General features: G+C 47.0%; 1 long non-coding RNA gene across 1 annotated transcript in view; it reads left to right on the top strand.

Annotated features, from left to right (window-relative positions):
• LOC148501319 (uncharacterized) overlaps nucleotides 1-22,696 on the top strand; it is a 32,585-nt gene extending 9,889 nt beyond the window's left edge. The window contains exons 2-3 of the long non-coding RNA XR_015870055.1: nucleotides 16,936-17,004; nucleotides 22,131-22,696. This is a non-coding gene — a long non-coding RNA (uncharacterized LOC148501319). The remainder of the gene's footprint in view (nucleotides 1-16,935; nucleotides 17,005-22,130) is intronic.
• Nucleotides 22,697-24,155: the final 1,459 nt, after the last annotated feature.

Below are 24,155 nucleotides of genomic sequence, written 5' to 3' on the forward strand. Positions count from 1 at the left end.
TATCTCTAAAGGTGCATACATATAATGATTTTTTGAACGATTATCGTTAAACCATATCGTTTGAAAAAATCGTTCACTTTCTGAGTCAAACGATGAACGACTATTGTTCATGCACGTTCACGTTTGTAGTTTGTAGTTCAGTCAGACTTGTCAACTCAACGATTTTCATTAAGTTAATATGCAAAAATCGTTTGTAGTTCATAAAAATCGTTATTACATTTAAATGAACATAGTAAATGAACAACTTTAGTAAACGATTTTAGTTCATGTTTTCAAGGTAGAAAATCTTTACTAAAATCGTTCATTAACTAAATCGTTGTGTGTGTATGCACCTTTACTGTTCAAATATTGCCCCAACTGTTAAACACAATAACCACTTCCCCTCTGTTTGCAGTATTCAATTAAAATGAAATTACATAATTGAAGGAATGAATGTCTTCCTCCAAGCTGCTGTTTAGCTGCTTCTCAGAAGAGGCTGTGCCTCTGTGGTGGCCTGGCTGATAGCGTTGCAAGCGTTATTCTCACACTGCCAGACCAAGGCCTTTAGGGTCCTATCTGTCAATCTTCTTTTTTTTTTTACTAAAATAATGTGAAATTGGATGTTTTAACACCCGGTTCACATTATTTTAGTATCATTTAAATGAATGAATGGGCAAATGGAGCAGTTTGCGATGGTAAGTATTGGGGATAGGGTTAGGGTTAAGCACCAGGGTGAGGGTTAGGCTGTGGGGGGGGGGGTTAAGGTTAGGCTGCGGAGAGGAAGGGTTAGGTTTAGGCATAGGGTTAGGGTTGGCCTACTTACCGGTAGGTGTCGGCATAGTAACCCAGTCGTGATGCCGGCCGGCGTCAGGATTCTGAGCATCCCGCACCCAACCTGGAAAGAAGAGCCTGGAGTAGGCTTCTGTCCTCAGCCATGTGTGTCTGATAGACCACAGGCTGATCACAGTGAAAATAAACAGTTTACATAGTAAATAAATCAAATAAAACGTACCTGCACCCAGGGATCATTGATCTGTCTCCCCTTCTGTGTTACCAGGTCAGCTGATCTGTGCAGCCTCAGCTTAGATGCCTGCTGGGACTTTCACAGCATCTCAGCTGGCTACTACACGGATCAGCTGACCTGGTCACACAGAAGGAGACACAGGGCCTGATTCAGACCTGGATGCTATGCTGTGCTCGCTCGCATTGAGCGATGTTACGCCATCTGCGCATACGTATGAGTCGCAATGCGCGTGCGCGAACCAGTCATTGCGATGGGAAAGTGCTCGCCCGTAGCCCACAGTCGGGCCGCTATTTTGAGTAACAGATAGTGCCGTTTGTGGGTGGTAACAGGGGAAGGTACTTGTAAACGGGGGTGTGGATGTGCGAACGCAGGCATGCCCGACCGTCAGAACGGCGTTTAATGGGTGTGCATAATTAGCAAAGTAGCGTCATTACACACATGACTAGGTTACATTTTAGCCTGAACTGCTCGCAATGTTGTGGTGGGAAAAGGCTACCAAAAGCGCTGCGAGCAGCTCCGATGGCTCTTGATGTTCCCGATTAATCCTACAACTGTCGGAGATGACGTGTGTTGTGAGTGGCAAAGGGGCGTTTTTATACAGGTGCGAGCGCATAGTGTGGCCGCTTGACTATTACTTAGTAGGCGGCTTTACGCGACGCAGTGCAAGCACATGATTTAAATGCCGGCCCCTTTTAGCCAGCAAGCGGCCGCAAATAGCGTCCGGGTCTGAATCAGGCCCATAGATTACTGATCCCTGGGTGCAGGTACAGTAAGGTTTATTAATTTATTTTCTAATGGGAGCAGAGAGGGAGATCCGGGAGGGATTGAGCAGCAGAGGAGTAGCCGGCGGCACAGGCAGGGATTTGCATGGACAGTGCTTTCTCGCAAGCTCTGGCCTTGCATGCGATATTTGATACATCCTTGTGATGTATTCAGATATTGCATTGCGAATTTGGGCAAATTTATCACATCCCATCTGTATCTGAGATGCGGATTGTGATAAATATGCCCTTTAGTCTCTCTGGAGATGTACAGTATCAAACCCAGAGCCGTAACTAGACTTTTTGGTGCCCTCTGCCAGGAAGAGCATTGGCGCCCCCCCTCATTTTTCAAAGGGACATAATGCACCCAAAAAAGGGCCATGGCCTCATGGGGAAGGGCCAGGGAAGAGATAGAAGAGGCCAGGAGATGCCGGGGATGAAATAAGAGGAAGCTACATGCAAGAATGATAATAAACAGAGATTTGACAGGCCCAAACAGCGCCCCCTGACCTGTGGTGCCCCGTGCCATGGCACCGGCCACACTACCCTAGCTACGGCCCTGATAAGGGGCCAGATATTTAAATAGAGCGCTCGCTCTTTGCGGTCTGTTGACGCCTCTATGTCTGAACGAGCGAACGAAACATGCGCTCGCTATTTTTAAAAAAACGCCCCCTGGCCACTCGCATCCTACGTCATCTCCGCTATTTATTAGATTAATCGAGTACATCGAAAGGCGTATGAACTGCTCACAGTGCTTGTGGTAGGATTTTCCTACCGCAATCATGCAAGCAGTTCAGGCTAAAAGACAACCAAGTGACGTGGTCGATGACGCTGCTTTGTTAATTATGCACACCCTTAAAACGCCCGTTTTGACCGTTTGGCACGCCTGCGTTCGGATCTCCACTCCCCGTTTTCAAGCACCTTCCCCTGTTACCACACACAAACGCCTCATTCTGTCACTCAAATTAGCAGGCATTCGCTATTTTGCGAGCACTCAATTTCCGACCGCAATGACTGGTTCGCGCATGCGTATTACAATCCATACGCATGCGCAGTTGTGCGAACATCGCTCGGAGCGAACTAGCGGCCGCTTACGAGCGGCTCTGAATCAGGCCCACAGTCTGTAAAATGTCAGTTAGAAGCTGATTGGTTGGTACTTTCCAAGTTTTGACATTTGAATTTTGATGTCCCCCCCCCATAATGAGGTACGATGTTAGTGTTAGTTAGGTGTTTTCGTCATCCACCTCTGTGTACTGGGATTAAAGAGAAATGATATATGCCACCATATAAACCTCAATTCAATTCATCAAATTGATTTTTTTTTTATTAAATTGTTTGGGAAATTCCCTCATGTTTATATTTTCCATATGTACAGTACATTTTGTCTTACCTTGTGCACAAGCTGCAAATCACACAGTCTACTCTAGTACTTCTATTTATTATCTGGCTTTATAAGGTAACATACGTAAAAATTACAATAGACGTTTTTTAGAGCATATTTCATGATGTTCTGTATTGTAACCTAGAGTCGTCACTTGCTTGCTTTGTACATGCACGTACCCAGCACAACAAGTGTCTATGGAAATTACATTAGCATGCTGGCAACTATGCTAACTAAGGAAAACATAAAATGCTAGTAATGAATCTAATTGTTTTAATTTCTACTGCAATAACATTCATTGACTTTTGCCACAAGATGGCACTGTGTCCCTGTTATTGAAAGTGTGGTTGCTATAGGAGCTTATTCCGCAATAATTTTGAAAGCTAAAGTACATGTAACACATATATAGTAATTATATGGCTTTAACTGTTTAATTTAAATATACAATATCGTACAGATGTGTCCTGCTACATCTTTGCCGATCGCGCTACAAACGTGCGCACGCATTGTGCCACGCGATTACCCGTAGCAGCATGCGCTACGGCGCACACTGTGATCGCACCATGCATTGCTATGGCGGCGTGGGTGCAAACGCATTGTGCATATCCGCTCGCAGGCACACGCCTAGCGCCATGCATGGCACGATTTGCTGCGTACGCAGTAAAGATGTAGCAGGACACATCTGTATTTATTGACTTTTTATTATCTATGACAAACTATGATGTTCACCTAAAGGCATACTTGTAGGCAATCTGGCTGCCCCCCTTGTATTCAGGGCCGGTGCAAGGTTTCCGTGCGCCCTAGGCAAGATTTCACCTACGTCCCCTGCTCCCTCCAATTCATAATATGCCACGCATCAGTCTGCCCAGTCTATAATATGCCACAAAGCAGTGTCCCAAATTCATAATACACTATATAGAATATGCCACCTAGCAGAGAACCATAATCATAATGTACCTCATGCCACAAATGCCACACAGCTGTGCCACAAATTCATTATATGCCACTCAGCCATGAATTATACAATTCATTTTTTTGTGGACTCAGCTGCGCCCTCCAGCTGCCAGCGCCCCTAGGCGGCTGTCTAATAGTAGCACCGGCCCTGCTGGTATTCAATAAGTGGACGGCTACGGGGATCAGCCAGCCGGGAGTCTTACCCACCCTTCTGGGCAACTGGGAGCACCACCCAATTTTCGGGAGCTTCCCGGGCTGTTCTGGACTGAAGGCCTGATTCAGACCCGCTCGCGAGCGCTGAGCGCTCGCAAGTGTGTCGATGGTGTCCTAGTGCGCATGCGCACGACGGAGGGAGCCAAGCTGTCGCTATGGGTCTCGCACCAAAGGGGGCGTGCTGTCGCCCCCTTTGGTGGGCGTGCCGGGGGCGTTGCTGCCCAGACAGAGGTGTTCCCATGGGAACGCCTACCGTCTGGGGCCGGCCCCACTGACATCACTAGTGATATCAGTGGGAGTGCTTTTGGCTCTGATAGAGCCAAAAGCACTCCTGGGCTTGCGGCAGCGAGACCCTACAGCAGGGTCTCGTCGCAAGTCCGATGGTCGCGATGGTCACCCACAGCTATGCGAGCGGTCAGGAGGCCGCGCCACTTTTAGGTAGGAGGGCCCTGATTCAGAGCAAGCTTTCTGGTCAGAGCGTCCGGCTCTGAATCAGGCCCTGAAAGTTCTATTTATTTAATTATTTATATATTTATATAGCGCACACATATTGCACAGTGCTTTACAGAGAGTATTTCAGTCATTCACATCGTACCTGTCCCAATGGAGCTTACAGTATATATTCCCGGCCACATGTACACACTCGTATTATTTTATTTTTTGTCAGGAGCTAATTAACCTACCAGAGTACCTGAAGGAAACCCAAACAGAAACAGGGAGAACATACAAACTCCACACTGATAGGGCCTTAGTGATGCTCCGAAGTGCATATACATTGAGAAGAATATGTGAATAGAATGCTTAGATTACAACTTCTAAGCTAAGTAAAATTACTTTTTTATATATATTTTACATTATTGTTTGACAAATAGGACAGATTACTTCACAAGCACATGCTATCCAATTCACTTTTGAAAATCTACTTTGCATGAATTTCTGCATCTGTCACAATAAGGGACATTCATGAAATGGAAAATGATGGACATGTAACGCTTGTTTACATTTGCGGGTGCCTGGAATGGTCCCAAGAAAATCAGTTCTATATCTAATATTGTTGGTTTGCTTGTGCTGTACAAATGCACTTACTGGAAATAGAAACTCTAAAATGTGACATCTAAGTCTTACCAACATTGGACTGGACCACTGGGACAACAGTAAAAACCCAGATGAGCCCCTTTAGCTGATGCACCCCCTCCATAGTGTTCACCAGGGGTTTCGGTGGTTCAAATCCCGACAGCGGCAGCCTGACGACGGTGAAGATCCTGATCGTCCTTTACGGGTGTATATACAATAACCTAATTTACCCCCCTAACCAGTGGCGGGCTGGGCCGGGGGGCAGGGTGCCATGTGCCCCCCGGGCCGCAGTGCCATGCGGGCCGCGGGCAGTCTGTGTCTCTGTGACACAGACTGCACCGCGCGTGTAGAGCTGACCGGACGGAGTTCAGTCAGCACTACACAGTGACTGACAAACACACAGCCACCGGCTCCGGCAGCAGTGTGTTTGTTTTGAGTGGCAGCCAATGAGAGTCTGTCAGACTCTCACTGACTGCTGCTGCGCCCACTCCCGGAGCCGCTCCATCTTCCGGCTCCTGCAGTGAGTAATGGGAGAGACGTCATATAACGTCTCTCCCATAATGCAGAGCGTCCCGGCCCGGGAGCCGGGAGGACAGACGGAGGAGCGGATGGCGGCGGCGGCGGAGATTCAGGTAAGTGTGTTTTTTTTAAACTTTATTTATTACGTGTGTGTGTGTGTACTGTGGGAGGGGGGGGGGGACTACTACTGTGGGCTCTACAAGGGGGATTACTACTGGGCACACAACAAGGGGGGGATTACTACTGGGGGAACTACAAGGGGGGATCTACTACTGGGGGCACTATAAATGGGGCTTACTAATGGGGGCACAAGGGGCACTGCACTGGGGGGACCACTACTGGGGGCACTATATAAGAAGCTTACTACTGGGAGCACAAGGGGCACTGCACAGGGTGGACCACTACTGGGGGCACTGTATAAGGGGCACTGCATAGGAGGATCACTACTGGTGGCCTGTATAAGGGGGTCCTCTCCTGGGGCACAGGGGGCACTGCATATGGGCACCGCTACAGGGGGCTGCCCCATATCTTTATTTTTACTTCACATTAATTCCATATGGACCCGCCTCCTCCCTGGAACACTTGGGGGGGGCGCCTAAGCACGTGCTCTGGGCACCCTGGCTATATGCTACTCCTCTGCCAGGGCCACCTGCATGCATTTGCCCCCCAGGCTAAAAGTTGCCAGCCAGCCCCTGCCCCTAACCCTCCTTTAGGGTGCCTAACCCTTACCTCCCCCCCCTGTGCCTAACCCTAATCCCCCCTTCCCAGAGCCTAAACCTAACCCTCCTGAGGGGTGCCTAACTCTGTCCCCCCGGGAGCCCTAAACCTTAGTACCACGCTGGGATTGGAAAGTCTGGAAACCGGCGGTCGGCATTTCGACCGTCGGCTTCCAAACTACATCCCTTCACCAGGATGGATTAGTGCAGGCCTATTTTTCACAAATTCATTATCGCATGCGGTCTTGTGGATGCTGGCCCGTAGAGAGCTGGCCCCGGCTATTTTGGGGATGTGGCCTAATGATGGTCACGCTCCGCCTTAGGGAAAAAATAAACAAAAAAGAATTGCAGCACCGCGAAGCAGATCTGTGCGCTGGTGGGAGGGGGGCTCTGAGCCGCTCAGCCAGGGCCAAATCCAGAAATCCCCCCCACCATACTTGCCTACCCTCCCGTTTCGGCCTGGAGCCTCCAGAAAATCGAGTGCCACTGCCGGACCCCCAGTATTCTCCCCAGGGTCTGCTAGGGCTTTCCATGCGTGTGTCCTGGTTCCCACGGTGGCGGTCATGGGTGCAGCCATGTTAGTCTGTATCACCTGACTAGTCTCTTCCAATGGATCTTATCTTATAAATGACCAACTAGCTAAGTGTATTTAGTCTGACTCCAGGAACTGGAAGCTGCTGTTCAGCTTCGCTTTTCCAGTGACTGTGATTTTGTTACATCACTCCAGGCTTAATGTTATTTATTTCCAGTGACTCCTTCCAGTGCTAATTTGCATCTGGATTCCCTGTGACTTTTCCAGTGATTTCTTCAGTACTTGTCTGTGTGCTAAACTCCAGTTAAGACTTCAGCACTAATCAGCTTCTGGTTCTCCAGTAATTACTTCAGCACCTGTGTGTGAGCTGAAACTCCAGTTAAATAACTTCAGCACTAAACAACATCTGTGTACTGACTCCTATTGGCATTCTCCTGTGTCTATCCTGCATCTGGATCACCAGCATGTGTACTCAGGGCCTGATTCAGAGGCACTCGCAAAAAACGAGCGCTCGCTCTGAATCAGGGCCGGGCTTTTTTTTTTTGGAGTGGCCTCTTGGCCGCTCACATAGCTGTGGGTGACCACACACAGCTATTATGAGCGGCCAGGATGATGGTCAAGACCATCGCGACCATCGGGCTTGCAACGAGACCCTTGTGGTAGGGTCTCGCCCATCGCAAGCCCTAGAGAGCTTTCGGCTCTAACAGAGCCGGAAGCTCTCCACTGACATCACTTGTGATGTCAATGGGGCCGCCCCCAAACGGCACGCGTTCTCATGGGAACGCCTCCGTTTGGGCAGCCACCCCCCCCGGAGTGCCCGTCGCTAGTCGGGTCTCGCGCATGCCCTGTGGGCCACCATCGACCCGGGTTGCGAGCGCTCAGCGCTTGCGACCGGGTCTGAATCAGGCCTTCAGTACAACCCCGGTATGGGCAGCCAGAATCGTCAGCCCTGATTTAAATAAACACACAAAGTCTCATTCTATTACTGCCTCCTTCAGGGGCAAACGCAGGATAGACAGTGGCTTGTCGCTGCAATACTTGTTCTGTTGGAAAAAGATCAGTAAAAAATGCTTTGTTCTTTGAATAATAAATTATTTTAATCAATGGTTGTTTTAACCACTTACCTAGCAGGGTCACATCCAATAGGACTGTGCCCTGCTCCTCTGTCCCCCAGGATTTGAAATGGAAAATAGTTCTGCACAACAACCCAGTCTTGTTCTATTAATGTTGATTCAAATTGTAAAGCGCAACGGAATATGCTGCGCTGTATAAGAAACTGTTAATAATAATAAATAAAGTGTAGAACTGGTCCAGCCCCTGACTGCCGACATCACTGCCAATTTTATGCCACAGATTGCCGTTGCCCCACATTAAAGTTACATTTAAGTACAAAGAGCGCAACTGACGTTTCCCTCTGAGCACTATTTGCTGATCTCTGCCCAGTGCCAGATTAAGGCCCTCATTCAGAGCCGTACGCTCTGAGCAGAGCGCACGCTCTGAATGAGGGCCGGGCTCCATTTTCATGGAGCGTCCTCCTGGACGCTCGTATAGCTGTGGGTCACCACCCACAGGCTATACGAGCGTGCTTTTTGATGGCCGCGATGGTCGTGACCATCGCGACCATCGAAATTGCGAGCCGGAGCCTGCGGTTGAGGTTTTCAACCGCAAGCTCCGGAGTGATTTTGGCTCTATCAGAGCCAAAATCACTCCCACTGACATCACTAGTGATGTCAGTGGGCCGGCTTCTGACGGGAGGCGTTCCCGTGGGAACGCCCCCGTCAGGGAGGCACGCCCCCGGCACGCCCACCAAAGGGGGCGTGCTGTCAATCAACATTGACAGCACGCACCCTTTGATCGGACACAACGAGCGAAGGAAAGTCCTTCGCTCGTCGTGTCTGGCGCATGCGCACGACGGAGCTCCCTCCGTCGTGCGCATGCTCAGTGCAGACCATCGACCCACTTGCGAGCGGACAGCCGCTCGCGAGTGGGTCTGAATCAGGCCCTAAATCCTGTGTAGGCCCCTGGGCAGTCGAAATCTCAGGCTCTTCTCGCAAATTATCTCCAAATATGTATTTAATTTTACCAACCAGCAATTTTAATAAACCGTACGTAGGCTGCACCGAAAATTGTTTACAAACTTACAGCTGACAGAGCTTTTAAGTGACAAACTGTAATGTGAAGCTGATGTCTATGGTTTCTGTACTTTAAGCTGTTAATGGGTACATTACATTAATACAATATTTTCGCTATAGAGTCTTTAATGCAAAGTTTTCGTTTCTTTAAGTTGATTAATTTTTTCTATATTTTGGAAACAATTTAAGAAAGCTTGAGGGTAATTTTCTTTCAAGATCAAATCAATATTATTTTGATCCATTGTCACGGGGCCCCTAAAAGGCGCGAGGCCCATAGGCCGATGCCTACTCTGCAAATTTGGTAATCTGGCACTGTGTCTGCTCACCGAGGCCCCAATTCATTACCAATTGTGATTACTCATGCAAACGGCCAATTGATGCATTCCACTGCGTTCGGGACTGCGAACTGCGATCGCAGTGACTATGCAGACCAATGCAGAATGATTGACAGGAAGTGAGTGCTTGCGGGCTGTGACGGGGGTGTGGTTGGCAAAACGCAGACGTGCCCTTGCGTTTGAACGCCATTACAGGGGCGTGCAAAAATTAGCCACTGCGATGCCGTACTCATGATTAGGTTAGCAATTCCTGAGTAATGACAGACCTTGTGCAAGTGTGCATGAGGCTGCGATTGTACTCAATGTTCGTGACGGTTTTGCAGACTTGCTAAGTTTTATAGATGTGTGTAAGGTAAAGTGGGCGTCCTTATATTAGGCTGTGACAGCATAGCGATTGCAATCATTAGTATATCTTCGCAGTGAGACTGCGTTAAGTGGGTAAAATGTACTTCAAATAAATCTATGTACCACCCAATGGTGAAAAATGTATATAACCAAGGTAGATGGGCCCCCATCAGCTCTGGGTTTTATAGCAGCTGTACCCCTTGCACCTTTACCATTAGGCAACCTAGGCGCTTGCCTAGGGCCCGTCAGGTTTCAAGGGGCCCGTGGCCGGGCCCCCATACCCCTTGAAGTCCGTCTCTGGAGTGAGCATGTTTAAGCTGTGTTCGAAGTTGAACTGCCGTGCTGCTGCTGTTGGCACACACAGCAGCAGCAGCATGGTCCAGGGCTCTGCCCCTATCATCTAGCCTTCTAACCAATCCCCAAGCAGCCTGCACTGCTGTAGCCAGCCCTCCTCCCGCCCCCCACTGACAAACAGTGAGTGCAGAGCACTGCATCCATCCTCCTCCTGGTGGTGCGACCTGTGCCGTTGCACAGGGCATCGCAGAGCAGGGGGGTGCTGTTTGGGCCTGTCAATTTTCCTGTTTATTATCATTCTTACTTGTAGCTTCCTCTTCTTTTATCCCCAGCATCTGCTGGCCTCCCCTATCTCTTCCCTGGCCCTTCCCCATGAGGCCATGGTCCTTTTTCAGGTGCACTATCTTATGTTCCTATTTGAAAAATGGAGGGGGGGGGGGGCGCCAATGCTCTCTCTTGCACAGGGCACCAAAAAGTCTAGTTACGGCCCTGACCAAAACAGCAAAATGCAAGACAAGACTGTTACTTAGAAACCAAATTATATTTAAAATACATATGGCTTTGAAAAACAAGCAATAGATGATCAACCAATTTTAGGTAGGAGGGCCCTGATTCAGAGCGAGCACTCTTGTCAGAGCGTCCGGGTCTGAATCAGGCCCACTGTTCCCATCTTCCAACAGTCCAGCCTATTGATTGATCATCCCCAGTCTGGGGACATCCTCCTCCTCCATTACAGTCCCACCCGCACTAGCAGCAACACAGTGTGTACTGTCCGGTATGGCATGCCACCACCTATTTATAACTAGCCACCATTACACAGGAATTGCGCTTGACAGCTCTCCTCAGGTCACAGCTCCCGGCGTGACAGGCTGACAGCTCCTCCAAGACCGCTGGGAGCCAGTGCGTGACATTTACCTCGTGACATGCATGGCACCTTCTGCAGCATGCCAGTGCCGTGAAGAAGAGCCATCGGCCATGCACAGACGACCATGCAGGCAGCAGTCCTACAGGAAGCTGGTAATATAGGGGCAAAGGGCAGAGGCTGTAAAGACTGGGGGGGCAGGAGGCCGGAAAGACGGGGCAGGAGTGACATGAGGCAGGAAGCTCAAGTGACATGGGGGAGGAGGTGACAGGGAGCAGGAGGCTGGAATGACACAGCGAGCTGGATGTGAACTGGAGCAGGAGGTTGGAGGTGACACGGAGTAGGGGGGTAGATGTATTAACTGTCGATATTGGTGAGAAGTGGTGTCAGCACATGTTCTGTGCGCTAATACTGCTTCTCCCCATGTATTAAAATGAGATTTGGCGTTAAATTACAGGGCACTGTCATTATTGGTGCTCCTATCTACAAGATAGCAGCGCCGATGTGCAGGACAATGTATGAATGGTCAGTTGCACTGACTGTTCAGACAGCTGCAGCTATTGATATCGACAGCTGCCGCTGCCCTAACGTCGCAGCAAGGGCTGCACTGTGCTTTCTAGGCGGTTGCCTGCTCCAGAGGCAGCATGGTGGGATCTTGCGAAGCTTGCGAGATCCAAAGCATGTCCAGTGAGCCAACCGGGAGTGAGAGACAGTGCATCAGCACTAGGCTGATGTGCTATGTGCTCAGGCTGAGATTGCCGGAGGGGGGAGATTTCACTCCCCTACTTCGGCAGATGAGATGTTCATACATTTCAAGAGTTATAGTAGCACAATCTTTGCCACTATAATACATCTCCCCCAGGAGGCTGGACGGGACATGGGGAAGGAGGTGATTCAGGGAGCAGAAGGCTGGAGATGACAGAGAGCAGGAGGGAGCATGGGGCAGGAGGTGATCCAAGGAGCAGGAGGCTAGAGATAACACAGGGAGATGGAGGTGACATGGGACAGGAGACTGGAAAGACACTGGAGGTTCAAGGGGACATGCGGCAGGAGGTGATACAGGGAGCAGGAAACGACATGGAGCAGGAGGCTGGAGAGACATAGAAAGCTGGAGGTGACACGGAACAGGAGGCTTGAGTTGACACAGGGAGCTGGAGACGACATGGAGCAGGAGGCTTGAGATGACACAGGGAGCTGGAGACTACATGGAGCAGGAGGCTGGAGAGACAGAAGGCTGGAGGGGACATGGAGCAGGAGGTGACATGGAGCAGGAGGCTGGAGGCGACACAGCACAAGTCTTGAGAGACACGGGGCATGTAGCTGGAAAGATACGGGGATCAATTGGACATGAAGCAGGAGGCTGGAGTGACACAGGAGGCTGGAGGGGACATGTGGCACGAGTCTGGTTGAACCTCTGTTGTATGATAATGACATTGGTTATATTCCTACACAAACAGGCATCTTCCGGGCAATGGAATTTCCGACATGAGTACTGACTGAAGACACAGGCGCCGATTCAGACCCGGACGCTAAGCTGCGCTCTCTCACAGCTGTCATGGGGCGGATATGCAAATGCCGCGATTACACAGCCAGGCTAAAGGACGCTCTCTATGTCTTAGAGAGCGACGGCAGAGTGAACACTCGCTGGTGTAATGACGCCCACTTTTCTTTCTTAGCACACGTCATCTCCAGGACGTGTATGATTATTCAGTGACATCGAGAGTCATCGGAGCTGCTCGCAGCCCTTAAGGTAGACCGTACCTTGCCGCAAGCACTGTGGTCACTGCAGGCTGAAATACAACCAGGTGACGTGTACAATGACGCTGACATGCTAATTAAGAACGCCGTTTTGATGCTCACGCCTGCGTTCGCACATCCACTCCCCCGTTTTCCCGGACCTTCCCCAGTTACCACCCACAAATGGCACTCAAAGGAGCGACCGGTCTGTGGGCTTCGAGCGAGCACTTCCCCATTGCACAGACTGGCTCACGCATGCGTATTTTGCCGCATATGAATGCGCAGACAGGCAACAATCGCTCATAACTAGCGAACACGGCTTAGCGTCCGGGTCTGAATCGCCCCCACAGTCTGCCCAGGGACAATCAATTTCTTCAGAGGTTCCCCATCACAGAGAAACCACCATACATGTAAGGTAAGGTATATTTGTATTTAGTGCACACACACCGTGGCTGTGCCAAATACATAGTATATGTGTAATACATATTACATGTGCTGGGATTTTGCAATTGAATTGCAGTGAGTCCAATGAGCTGCAAAATAAAAACATGGAAAAGCAATTCCACAGATGACATATTTTGTGTTGCAGATCATTGCTTTTCTCGCTCTCTACAATTCCAAAATTACAGCACATTTACTAAGTGCAATTCTATTTGGCACAGGTACTCATTGTCCCCTTCCCATCCTGCATAGTGTCTCCCACCATCTCACAGACCCCCATCCCAGTGTCTCCCATCCTTCTCAGCCTAGTGTTTCCATGCTCCCTTCCCCAACCAGCCAGCTGTCCCTATCTAACTGCCCTTCAGCAAGACCCCCCCAGCTAGTCCAGTCACAGTGTACCCCCATTATCCAGCCCAGTGTACCCCTTTCTCCAGCCTAGTGTTTACCCCACCACCATCTCACTGCCCCCTTCCCATCCAGCCCAGTGCCTCTCTATGTCACCCACAGCCTCTCCTGATCACCCTCTCCTTGTCACCCACTACCTTCCTCCCTCTGCCTGGCGTCACCCACTGCCTCTCCGTCACCTACTGCATGGAACTCTTTCCCTCTCACCCACTGCCTGTCAACCTCTCCCTGACGTCATCCCGCTGCTTTCCCTGGCGTCACTCACTGCCTCTCCCTGCCACCCACTGCCTCTCCCCTGCTTCACTATCTCATCACCCTCTATTTCCTGTCAACTTCTACCTCTCCAAGGCATCACCCTCTCCCTGTCACCCACTGCCTCTCCCCATCATCCTCTACGTCACCCACTGCCTCCCTCTGTCACCCATTCCCTGGCATCACTTACTGCCTCTCCAACGAGGGCATAGCTCGTGGTTACGGCACTCCATTTGAGGCCACGCCCCTTGTTGCTAAGCGACAACCATGCAAAACAACCCCCCCTCCTCCCCTGTCATGGTGCCCCTCTGCCATTTTGTTCTGGATCCGCCCCTGCATGCAGATACAGAGCTGGACTGCGGCATTACATTATGAATATGATGCCGGCCGCCAGCTATTCAGAGCTCGCGGAACAGCAGCCGATTCTGACTGGCTGCTGGTCCGTGAGCTGTGATTGGCTCACGGCCACGGCCATAGTCATAATGGTGCTGTTTCTAGCAGCGCTCAGATCACTGCTGTCTCTGAGCACGAACCTGCCCCCTGCTCGGCAGCATCAGCCGAGAAAATAGGTGTAATCAGGTTAGCGCAGTTTAGAGTACTGCCCGGAGACAGGCTGCATTCTGTGACAGGGACCACCAATAGAAAGCAAAGAGCAAGCCTCCTGAGGACTGAAGAGGGCAGGGGCACTATTTGCATGTAACCTGGTGGAAAGATAAATGTAGTTTTAAATATTGTACTTTATTATATATATACTGCCCACCCCTATAACCAGGCCCGCCAAGAGCCGTGGCGGGCCCCGGTAATGGGGCGTGTCCTAATCGCGGGAGGCGTGTCCACACCCCGTTGGCGAGAAAAATTAAAAAGTTTTGCAGCGCTGCGAAGCCGCGCTGCGCCCTGGGGTCTGAGCCCCCGCAGCCCGGCGCAAAGCCTGGGGGGGCACGATCAGTGTGATCGCTCCCCCGCACAGGCATAGGAGACTGCTGTGGCTGCTGCTCAGCAGCCACGAGCAGTCTCCAACTGCAGCTCAGCACGGGTAATCTGTACCTGCCCCCCCCCCCCTCTCAGCGCCCCTGCCTATAACAAACATCTAGCTCTGCTCCTGCACCAGGTACATAGATTATGGCATAGTTCCTGACCCTGCCCTGTGTCCACCCCCAGTCCAGCCTTCCCAGCCCTATGCCCCCAGCCCAGGTCCAGCCTTCCCTACCATGTGTCCCCCCAATCAAGGTCCAGCCTTCCCTACCCTGTACCACCCCTCCCACCATGTCTAGCCATCCTTGTACCCCCAATAGGTCAAGCCCTCCCTGCCCTACACTTCCTCTTAGTCTGCATCCCCCTTGGTCAAGCCTTGCCTTCCCTGCCCTGTTTTTTATATTTTTTATCTGGTTGATGCCCAACTCCCACTGTAGCTTCACCCAAATTATCCACTGCTCCTCCTACATCTGCTTTCCCATCCCACCAGGGGGGGGGTGGCTGTCTATTTTGTCTGTACCGGGCCCCACAATTTCTGATGGCAGCCCTGGTTACGGCCCTGGTTTTGGTGGCAGGAGGGGGCCTACATAATATTAGGCAGGTGATTTCAATGTTATGGCTGATCGTGCATTAGCTCCTTTGAATCATTACATGGTTTGCTCCCTTTATCTGATTTCCTTCTTCTATAAATAAGACCCTACTAGTGAAAGAACTAAGTAGCCTATATGACAGTTTTTGAACACTGTAACAAAGATGATTGACGTAAAAGAACCACTATATCTGATTATTTACACCAGTGCCTTGTACTTCATTCATCATCTGCATACAGGCTTCATGTTATCATTATTATCATTACCAATGAGCCTCATTGTTCACAGGTACCAAGGAGACCACAAAGGACCATGTTCACCATCTGCTCAGTGCAGGGACTGGTTGGGGTTATCTGGATGTGTTAAGCAGTTATCTCTATAAAGCTTTAAGCTTGACATGCAATCACTGATTACTTGGCACTGCTGAAATCTAAGCCTACAGAAACAATACTCCCGAAGATTCTTCGTAGTCCTCTAAATCATCTCCCCTATCAGCTCTTCATGACGTGCAGGAACTAAAAACTTAAATATATTGGAAATAGAGGATTAGGCAAATCCTCTCAGAGAATGGTTCCAGTTATAAAAATAGTTTCAAGATGATCATGGGAAATACATGTAGCTACATTTACAATAAATCTAACACTACAATGAGCAAAGTTACTGAGAGACTTGTTTTTTTAATGCAGATAACAGAGATATAGAAATACATTACTAACAAGTAATATTGAGCTACAGATAGATATCTGCAATCTAATTTAACATTCCTACAATTTCTATCCACCCACTTGTGCCCCAAGCACTAGTAGTGAAACATACTAAAATACTATTTTTGTACATTGAGCAATAGTTACCCCAACGCTCACTGGCCAGGGCTCTCAGCATGGGGCTACTTTTGTTTCCTGGGGAGGAGGCCACATTTTTTTGTGAGCCCGATTCCCCTATGGGGATTCAGCCCTGTGTTGAACAGGCTAGGGCTGTGTCAATTAATGATAGACGAACTGCCGGAACAAGTTTGTAATATGATTGGTGCATCTATCATTAATTAACATGGCCCCAATTAACATTAAAATATTAATGGTTTGCATAAATTATTATTATTATTTTTTGTTACCATTACTGCCCCTATAATAAATTATTTCAATAATTATGCCCCATCAATACATGTATTATTTTGGTGGCCTTTCATTGAGTATTATTGAGTTACAACTGTATCTTAGAACTGAAATGTCTGTGTTTTTATCTAGCGGTCTGTATAATGAATAGGTACCACAAAAAGTGGAATGATGCTGAAGGTGGTGAATACTTGCAGCCATTGTATTTTGGTACATGCTGTTAAGGTCACTTTTTCTTTTTACAATAACTCCGCATTGGGGCTTTTATTGCAGTATTATATAAAGATTTTACTTCCTTTTAACAGCACGATGGAGTCGGCAGAAGAGATGCATCAGGAATGGGAATCAATGCAGGGAATAGCCATCAAATCAAGGTGATTGTGTACAGCTTATTTGTAGTTTATCAACTAAGAACAAAACAGCTGCAGAATGTAGAAGACGTAGAGAGCACCCAGCACTATGGGGAAGCAGTGTAGTGCCCATTATGTCAGGAAGAATTTTTCATTGCCCTTTATATAACCTTAAATGTGTAACTGCTTAGTAATGTATTTTCATGTATGGCAATGTGACTGAGGTAGAGAGAAGAGATGACTGATGTTAGGAGATACAAAAGAATATGACATGAAAGCACATTTTATGGGCAGTGTGTAGAATGTGAGTAAGGGGTATATTTACTAAAGTAAGAGTTTTTAAAAATGGAGATGTTGCCCATAGCAACCAATCAGATTCTGCTTAACATTTAACTAGCACCTTCTAGAAGATAATAACTAGAATCTGATTGGTTGCTATGGGCAACATCTCCATTTCTAAAAACTATCACTTTAGTTAATTTACCCCTTGGAATCCAGGAAACACTGCATTAGAATGACAACCTCATCACTTACCTACAGTTACTCTCACTTTAGTAAATATACACCTAAGTGTCTAGAAATTCTGGAAGCAGCCAGTAGAGCCAAACTGACCAGCAAGCTCTGTGGGGATCACTGGTTGGTTGTACTTGAGTAACGTGCGCAAATCTAGGTTGAAAAGACAAAATGAGGACTAATGGCCTGATAGAGAGACGCACACTAATGCCATCGCAGCTGTACATTTGTACACACCTGCTATGAAAAACTATGCCAATATCGCAGCTACCGGGAGATGTATAGAGACGCCCACCTGCAAATCAAAACATCTGTGTAAAATAAAGACAAGAGAATAGATCCAATGGCGCTAATCAAATAATACAAATATATCCAAATACCTGTATATCCTTATCCACGTGTTAGACACAAAGGCAGGTCTGCAGCAACAACAAAGAGGTACCGCAGTCCTCAACGGTACAAAGCAATCAGAAGAGAGATCGGGCCTGGCTCAGAGATGGAAGCACAGAAGCGGCTGTGTAATACCGTCCAACACAATGTAAATGGAGCAGGAGGTGCCTATATGACATAGATGCTTTCTTGCTGCATTTGCGATCTGAGGGCCTGATTCAGAGCCGGACGCTATTTGCGGACGGTCGTTCCTAAAAAGGGGCCGGCTATTTAAATTGAGCGCTCGCTCATTGCGGTTTGTTGACGCCTCTATGTCTGAGCGAACGAAAAATGCGCTTGCTATTTTGTAAAGACGCCCCTTTGCCGTTCGCATCACACATCATCTCCGGTATTTCTTTGATTAATCAGGTACATCGAAAGGCATCTGAACTGCTCGCAGTACAGTACTTGTGGTAGGTTTTTCTTACCGCTATCACTGCGAGCAGTTCAGGCTAAAAGACAACCAAGTGACGTGGTTGATGACGCTCCTTTACTAATTATGCACTCCCATTAAACGCCCTTTTGACTGTTAGGCACGCCTGCATTCGGATCTCCACTCCCCCGTTTTCAAGCACCTTTCCCTGTTACCACCCACAAATGGTACATTCTGTCAATCAAATTAGCAGTCCCTCGCTATTTTGCGAGCGCTCGATTTCCGACCACAATGACTGGTTTGCGCATGCGCATTACGACCCATACGCATGCACAGTTGTGCGAACGAGCGGCCGCTTACGAGCGGCTCTGAATCAGGCCCTGAGTTCAGCGTCCATAGACACTGCCTCGGATCACCAGCACAAACATCATGACCGATGGTTGCTCTGTTGGCCAGGCTGCATAAGCTGAAGCTTACCTCAGCCTGCCCAATGCCTGGTCACTTGCAAGGCCAGGAAATCTGTGTCCACCGACACAGACCCTGACCTTGTCCCTCCCAAAAAAACAGCAGTGAAACGCCTCTTACAAGAACAGTGGTCAGCCATGCCCCTGCTCCACTCCCCAAATGCTGCAGCATGTCTATCATGCTGCAACTAGGGGGGGCTGCAAGCGAGATCGCAGGACCTGTTTCGCACTTGCGTCTGTGTAGACCCTAAACATCAGAAAGGTTTGCTAACCATCGGATTAGCGTACATCTCTGAATCAAGCCCATTGTGCGCTGACCTACATATGCTGGCACGTATTGGCACGTAATTAAAAAATGGAGTCTGGTATCTTTAAAATAAAACAAATTTATTCCCACATCAATAATACAATTGAAAATATATAAAAAGGATAAAAATAAAGAATAAATAAACATGTACATATAAAATCTGTGCCAGATAAGTTATTTGACCAGTTATTTGTCAGTCAATATTCAATTTCATATCAGCTGAATGAGAGATCTTTACCTCCTGATGTAATGGTTACTTTATGTTTATCCAGTGATACAATCTGCCACAGTTAGATACTGTAAAAAGTTGCTACAAAGTATCCAGTGGCTGATATCCAATACAGGTTATTCAGCAGTTCTCAATGATTACCCCACAGTACTGTACTATTTACATTTCTTTGATTGTACTTGCTGCTGGGGATAAGTAGTAATATAAAATCAGGATATCCGATGATTGACAAAAAAATTGGTCCAGCTTACCCACCTGTTGGAAAATCAGTTCTAACCCTTTTGCCATCACATCAACATTAGTCAATGCTGTGCTGAGTGACCACAGATCCCACCTGAACTCAGACCCTAATTGGAAACGGTACCTGGTATTTAGTCACTGCAGCATAGATCCCATGCAAGGCTGGCAGTAGTGAAATCAGGGCAGCGGGTAATAGAAAAGACCGTCCATCAGAACCCTCCAGGGCAGGTGGATTGGAATATACTCTGGCCACATATGGAATCAACCTGCGGTCAATCTGCAGTAGACACTCCGTGCTTCCATGTGCTGGCTGGTCCAGCCCCCTATGCGTGACATCATGCACCAAGGGGGTGGGGGCTGCACAGGGCGAACTAAAGCCCTGTTACGGCACTGTATCAGCATGCACAATTTACTGATAATCGCTCGACTCCATAAACATCAGAATAGTATAAACCTCTGAATTAGGCCCTAAGATGTCATTTTACATAGAAGACAGAGAGTAGTTTTTTTATGTACAGGATACAGTAAGAACCAGCTGCGGCTCCTACCTTCTTACCATAGGGCCTGTCCTTTGCATGACTGGCAGGTGGCACTTCCAATAGGAAGCCACCTCCAATCACAATGCAGTCAGTGCAGTCATGGACTGCAACTGGCTTACTGAAGTAGTGGATTTTACTGGGGGCGGGGGGGGGGGGGGGGGGGCTGCAGCCCTTAGGTAAAATCCGTCACTGGTAAGAACTTTGCTCCTCCATAACAATAGAAATGAAATTAAACTTGTTTTAAAACACCTTTGTGAAAATATGTAATAGCAAAACTGTGGTAACTTTGAAGTTGCTGCAAATCGCCAGCTATTACATCCAGTGATTTGGAGGCTACTATCGCCAGATCTAATAGCGGAGTCACAGAGCAGCCAGTGATGTGCATTGTGCCGGCAACATTCTGACCTGTGTTAATTCTGTTAAATAAATATTAAAATTAAAACGTGTATCCTCCACTCAATTCATTTTTGCCGGCTTTTCATTTTTCCTTCAGGAGAAGCCCAGAGAGGAGATACTAATGACCCCTCTGGGGGTGGGACTGGTCTCTTCATGTCATACAGTAGCTCCCACCCCGTCACAGCAAATTGCTTGATCACGGATCCATGGGGAGGGGGCAGGGTTAAATGACGCAATACTTCTAGAATTGTGCCGTATTGGCCCCGCCCCCTCCCTACAAACCCACAATTTCCGGTATTATCTCAAAATCCTGCCACCTTCACTAAGAAGTGGACAGCATGCAGGACATTCACTTACTTTTCCGGGGGACTCCCCAAAAAATCATGAGTCTCCGGACATTTCAGAAGAGTAGGTAGGTATGCCTCAATTTAAACTAGCACTAGCTCTGACAGTCTAGGCTGTTAGTGAAATAATTGGAGGGACAAAGAAAGTGGGTGTCTTCCCCCATGTATTTCCCAGACCAGCACTAGACATTAGCAGCCAGGCCTAGTGACACTATAGCAGGGAGACACAGTGTGAGGTCCTCCTGCCATAGTGCCAAAACATCCCTAGACCTGTCAGGGGTGTATTCCTGGGGGTTTGAGCCAGCAAAAAAATGTTAGTGCCCATATTGTTTTTTGCGAATATTCAATGACCACATTTTGCCAGTGTTCTGACCATTTTTCTAGTACCTAGTGGCCATATAGAGGTGCTCAGGAAAATCTGCAATGTTGGGGTACTGCATTAAGTATTGATGTGCACAGCTAATTGAACTGCCTCATTTATTTGAGAGAGGTATTTAAAAAATGTAACCAATCACACAAAGTCCTTTTCATAACCTATCATAACAGAGAGGCCGGGTCCTTCAAGTGTTACCCAAAAGCAGATGGTGTCAAGATCAGCAAGCCTTTACATTCACCAACACTTTGGGGGAGATTTATCAAAACCTTGTAAAGTGAAAAAGTGAAGGTTGCCCATTGCACCCAATCAGCTTGTGACTATCATTTATCTAGTACAGTCTATAAAATGACAGTTTGAAGCTAATTGGATGCCATAGGCAACTTCTCCACTTGTTCTCTTCAGAAAGTCTGACACATCTCCCCCTCCCTGTGATGCTGCTGGACAAAGCACCATGTTACACAATAAAATATACAAATCTCAAAACCTCTAGAGAGAGCCAAAGGAAATCCTTGCTCTTCTGTGAGTAGATGCTATTTGGATTGGATATGATGAAAACATAGCAGCAATCCCTATAGTTCAATCCCTATAGTTCAATGCCTGATACCAATCTCTCATATATAAACATAGATACTGTATATATGTACAAAAATGCTTAAACCACTTTGAAATACCTGGAAAGTTAACTTCTGGCAACAAACGGTAACATTTTATGTCAGTAATGCTGGGAACAATCTGAACCCCACGATTGAAGCCTAGGTTCAACACTTTGGTTGTTTTGCGGTTACTTTGCTGATATGACATCTTACTATCTAAGATAGGCTTAATTTAATCTAAATATATGAAAATAATATTAATAACATTGGTCACACATTTGAGATATGCATGAAATTATAGTTTAACACCTTCATCTTGCTGTAACAGTTCCATTAATATTATACAGGTTTTAATACCAAGGAATGACAGCGGTAGCACCTGTTAAGCTATTTCCCCAACAAGCAGAGGACACACAAGTTATTGGGCGGTGCAATGAATGATGAAGACTATATCAGCTACCCGGTGGAATTTCATAACTCTCACCCCTCTAGGAATGTCTCCTGACAACTGATGATGAAGAGATGAGCACATATTATGTTACTGAAGTCTATCCACACCCACAACCCTGCAACGGAATCCAACTGCAAGTGCTACGATTAAATATCCATGTCATAGGCGGCAGTGCACTAATAGGTTGTGCCAAGAAGCAGTGGGTCTTCACACCACACATTCCACTCAGGCCCAGTAACTACCCCTTTCAGCTTAAGCTCCTTTAGTACCCCATCACCAAGACTCTGGGGCAGTCTCTCAAGTGACCGTCACCAACTTAATGAATCCGTGGACTCTTAGTTATACATCACATGTTCGAGAGCCAGCAACGAAAAGACCCTCCAAATCCTGACATATATTATATAAAAAAAAACAAACAGTAATATGGTTTATAAGTACTGTAGGCTTTGAGATAATACATTATATATTAATACATTGGAAATTTAAACCACTTACTATTATTTACTTAGAAAACGTGTTCAAAAGTACATCTACAGTGCATGTGTGTGTATGTATGTATATATATATATATATATATATATATATTTATATATATATATATATATATATATATATATATATATGCCTTAAGTACTATACTAAAGTTTAGAGATGTGGGTGGACCCAAATGTTTTGGCTTTGGTTCTAATCCATCATCGTGTTTTGGTTTTACCAAAGCCACCCTCAAGTGTTTTTGTTTTGGATCTGGATTTTTTTTTTTAAATTGATCAAAGCAACTAAAATTATGAAATTTGGGCCCTTTTTTTGTTCTTACAGTATTATTAACCTCAATAACATTATTTCCAGCCAATTTTGACCAACTCACAGCTCACAATATATTTTTAGCCAATATTGGCCAAAGGCTACAGCAAGCTACTGGCTAAACTAAGCAACAGAGCAGCGGCACAAACACATGGCAATTTAAAAGAATATAGCACATGTTGGAAATATATGATGCTATAAAATGTTTTCATTAATCAAGAACTAGATCAGAGGCCCCAGTACAGGGAAATGGAGGTAGAGTATTTAATACCATTTATGTAGTGGAAGCCAGTTAAAGCATTGATTGGTTGATTGATTGCATAATTATACAAACAGAAAAGCAGTTACAACTATAAGGAAAAGAAAAACAAACATGAACCTGGCAAACATGTAGTGTGTAAGTCAGGTAAAGCATGCCATTGATTGATTTGATAGATTAATGCAGTGGTTCTCAAACTTGGTCCTCAGAACCTCACACAGTTAACATTTTCCAGGTCACCTAGCAGCTGCACATGTGCAGTCATTACTCACTGACACATTTTAAAAGATCCACAGATGGAGCTAATTAATTCACCTTTGGCTCTTTGAGAAGACATGGAAAACATGCACTGTTTGGGATCCTGAGGACCGAGTTTGAGAACCTGTGGATTAATGAATATACAAGCAGAGAAGCAGTTATAACTATAAAGAATAGTAAAACAGAGACATGACCTGTAAAACATGTAATGTAGAAGCCAGGAAATGCATGCCATTGATTGATTGATTGATTGATTGATTGATGATTATACAAACAGAGAAGCAGTTATAACTATAAAATAAGTAAAACAGACATGGGCCTGGGAAACATGTAGTGTGAAAGCCAAGTAAAGCATATAATCAATTGATTTGATTGATTAATGATTAAACGGACAGAGAAGCAGTTACAACTATGAAGAAAAGAAATGGGCCTTGCAAGCCAGAAGTAAAGTACAGCCTAGTAAAGTACAATGAAAAGAAAAGTGGTGCATGATCAAATTGTCCTTGTGCCCTCCTACCTACCCTATATGTTGTATGTTAAAAAAGACATGCACAGTTGAACAAACAAAGCACTTCAGCGACAGGGACTGTCACTTTTGTGGCT

Source organism: Taudactylus pleione, unplaced genomic scaffold (assembly GCF_031769625.1).
Source record: "Taudactylus pleione unplaced genomic scaffold, aTauple2 ptg000520l, whole genome shotgun sequence".
NCBI classification, from domain to species: domain Eukaryota; kingdom Metazoa; phylum Chordata; class Amphibia; order Anura; family Myobatrachidae; genus Taudactylus; species Taudactylus pleione.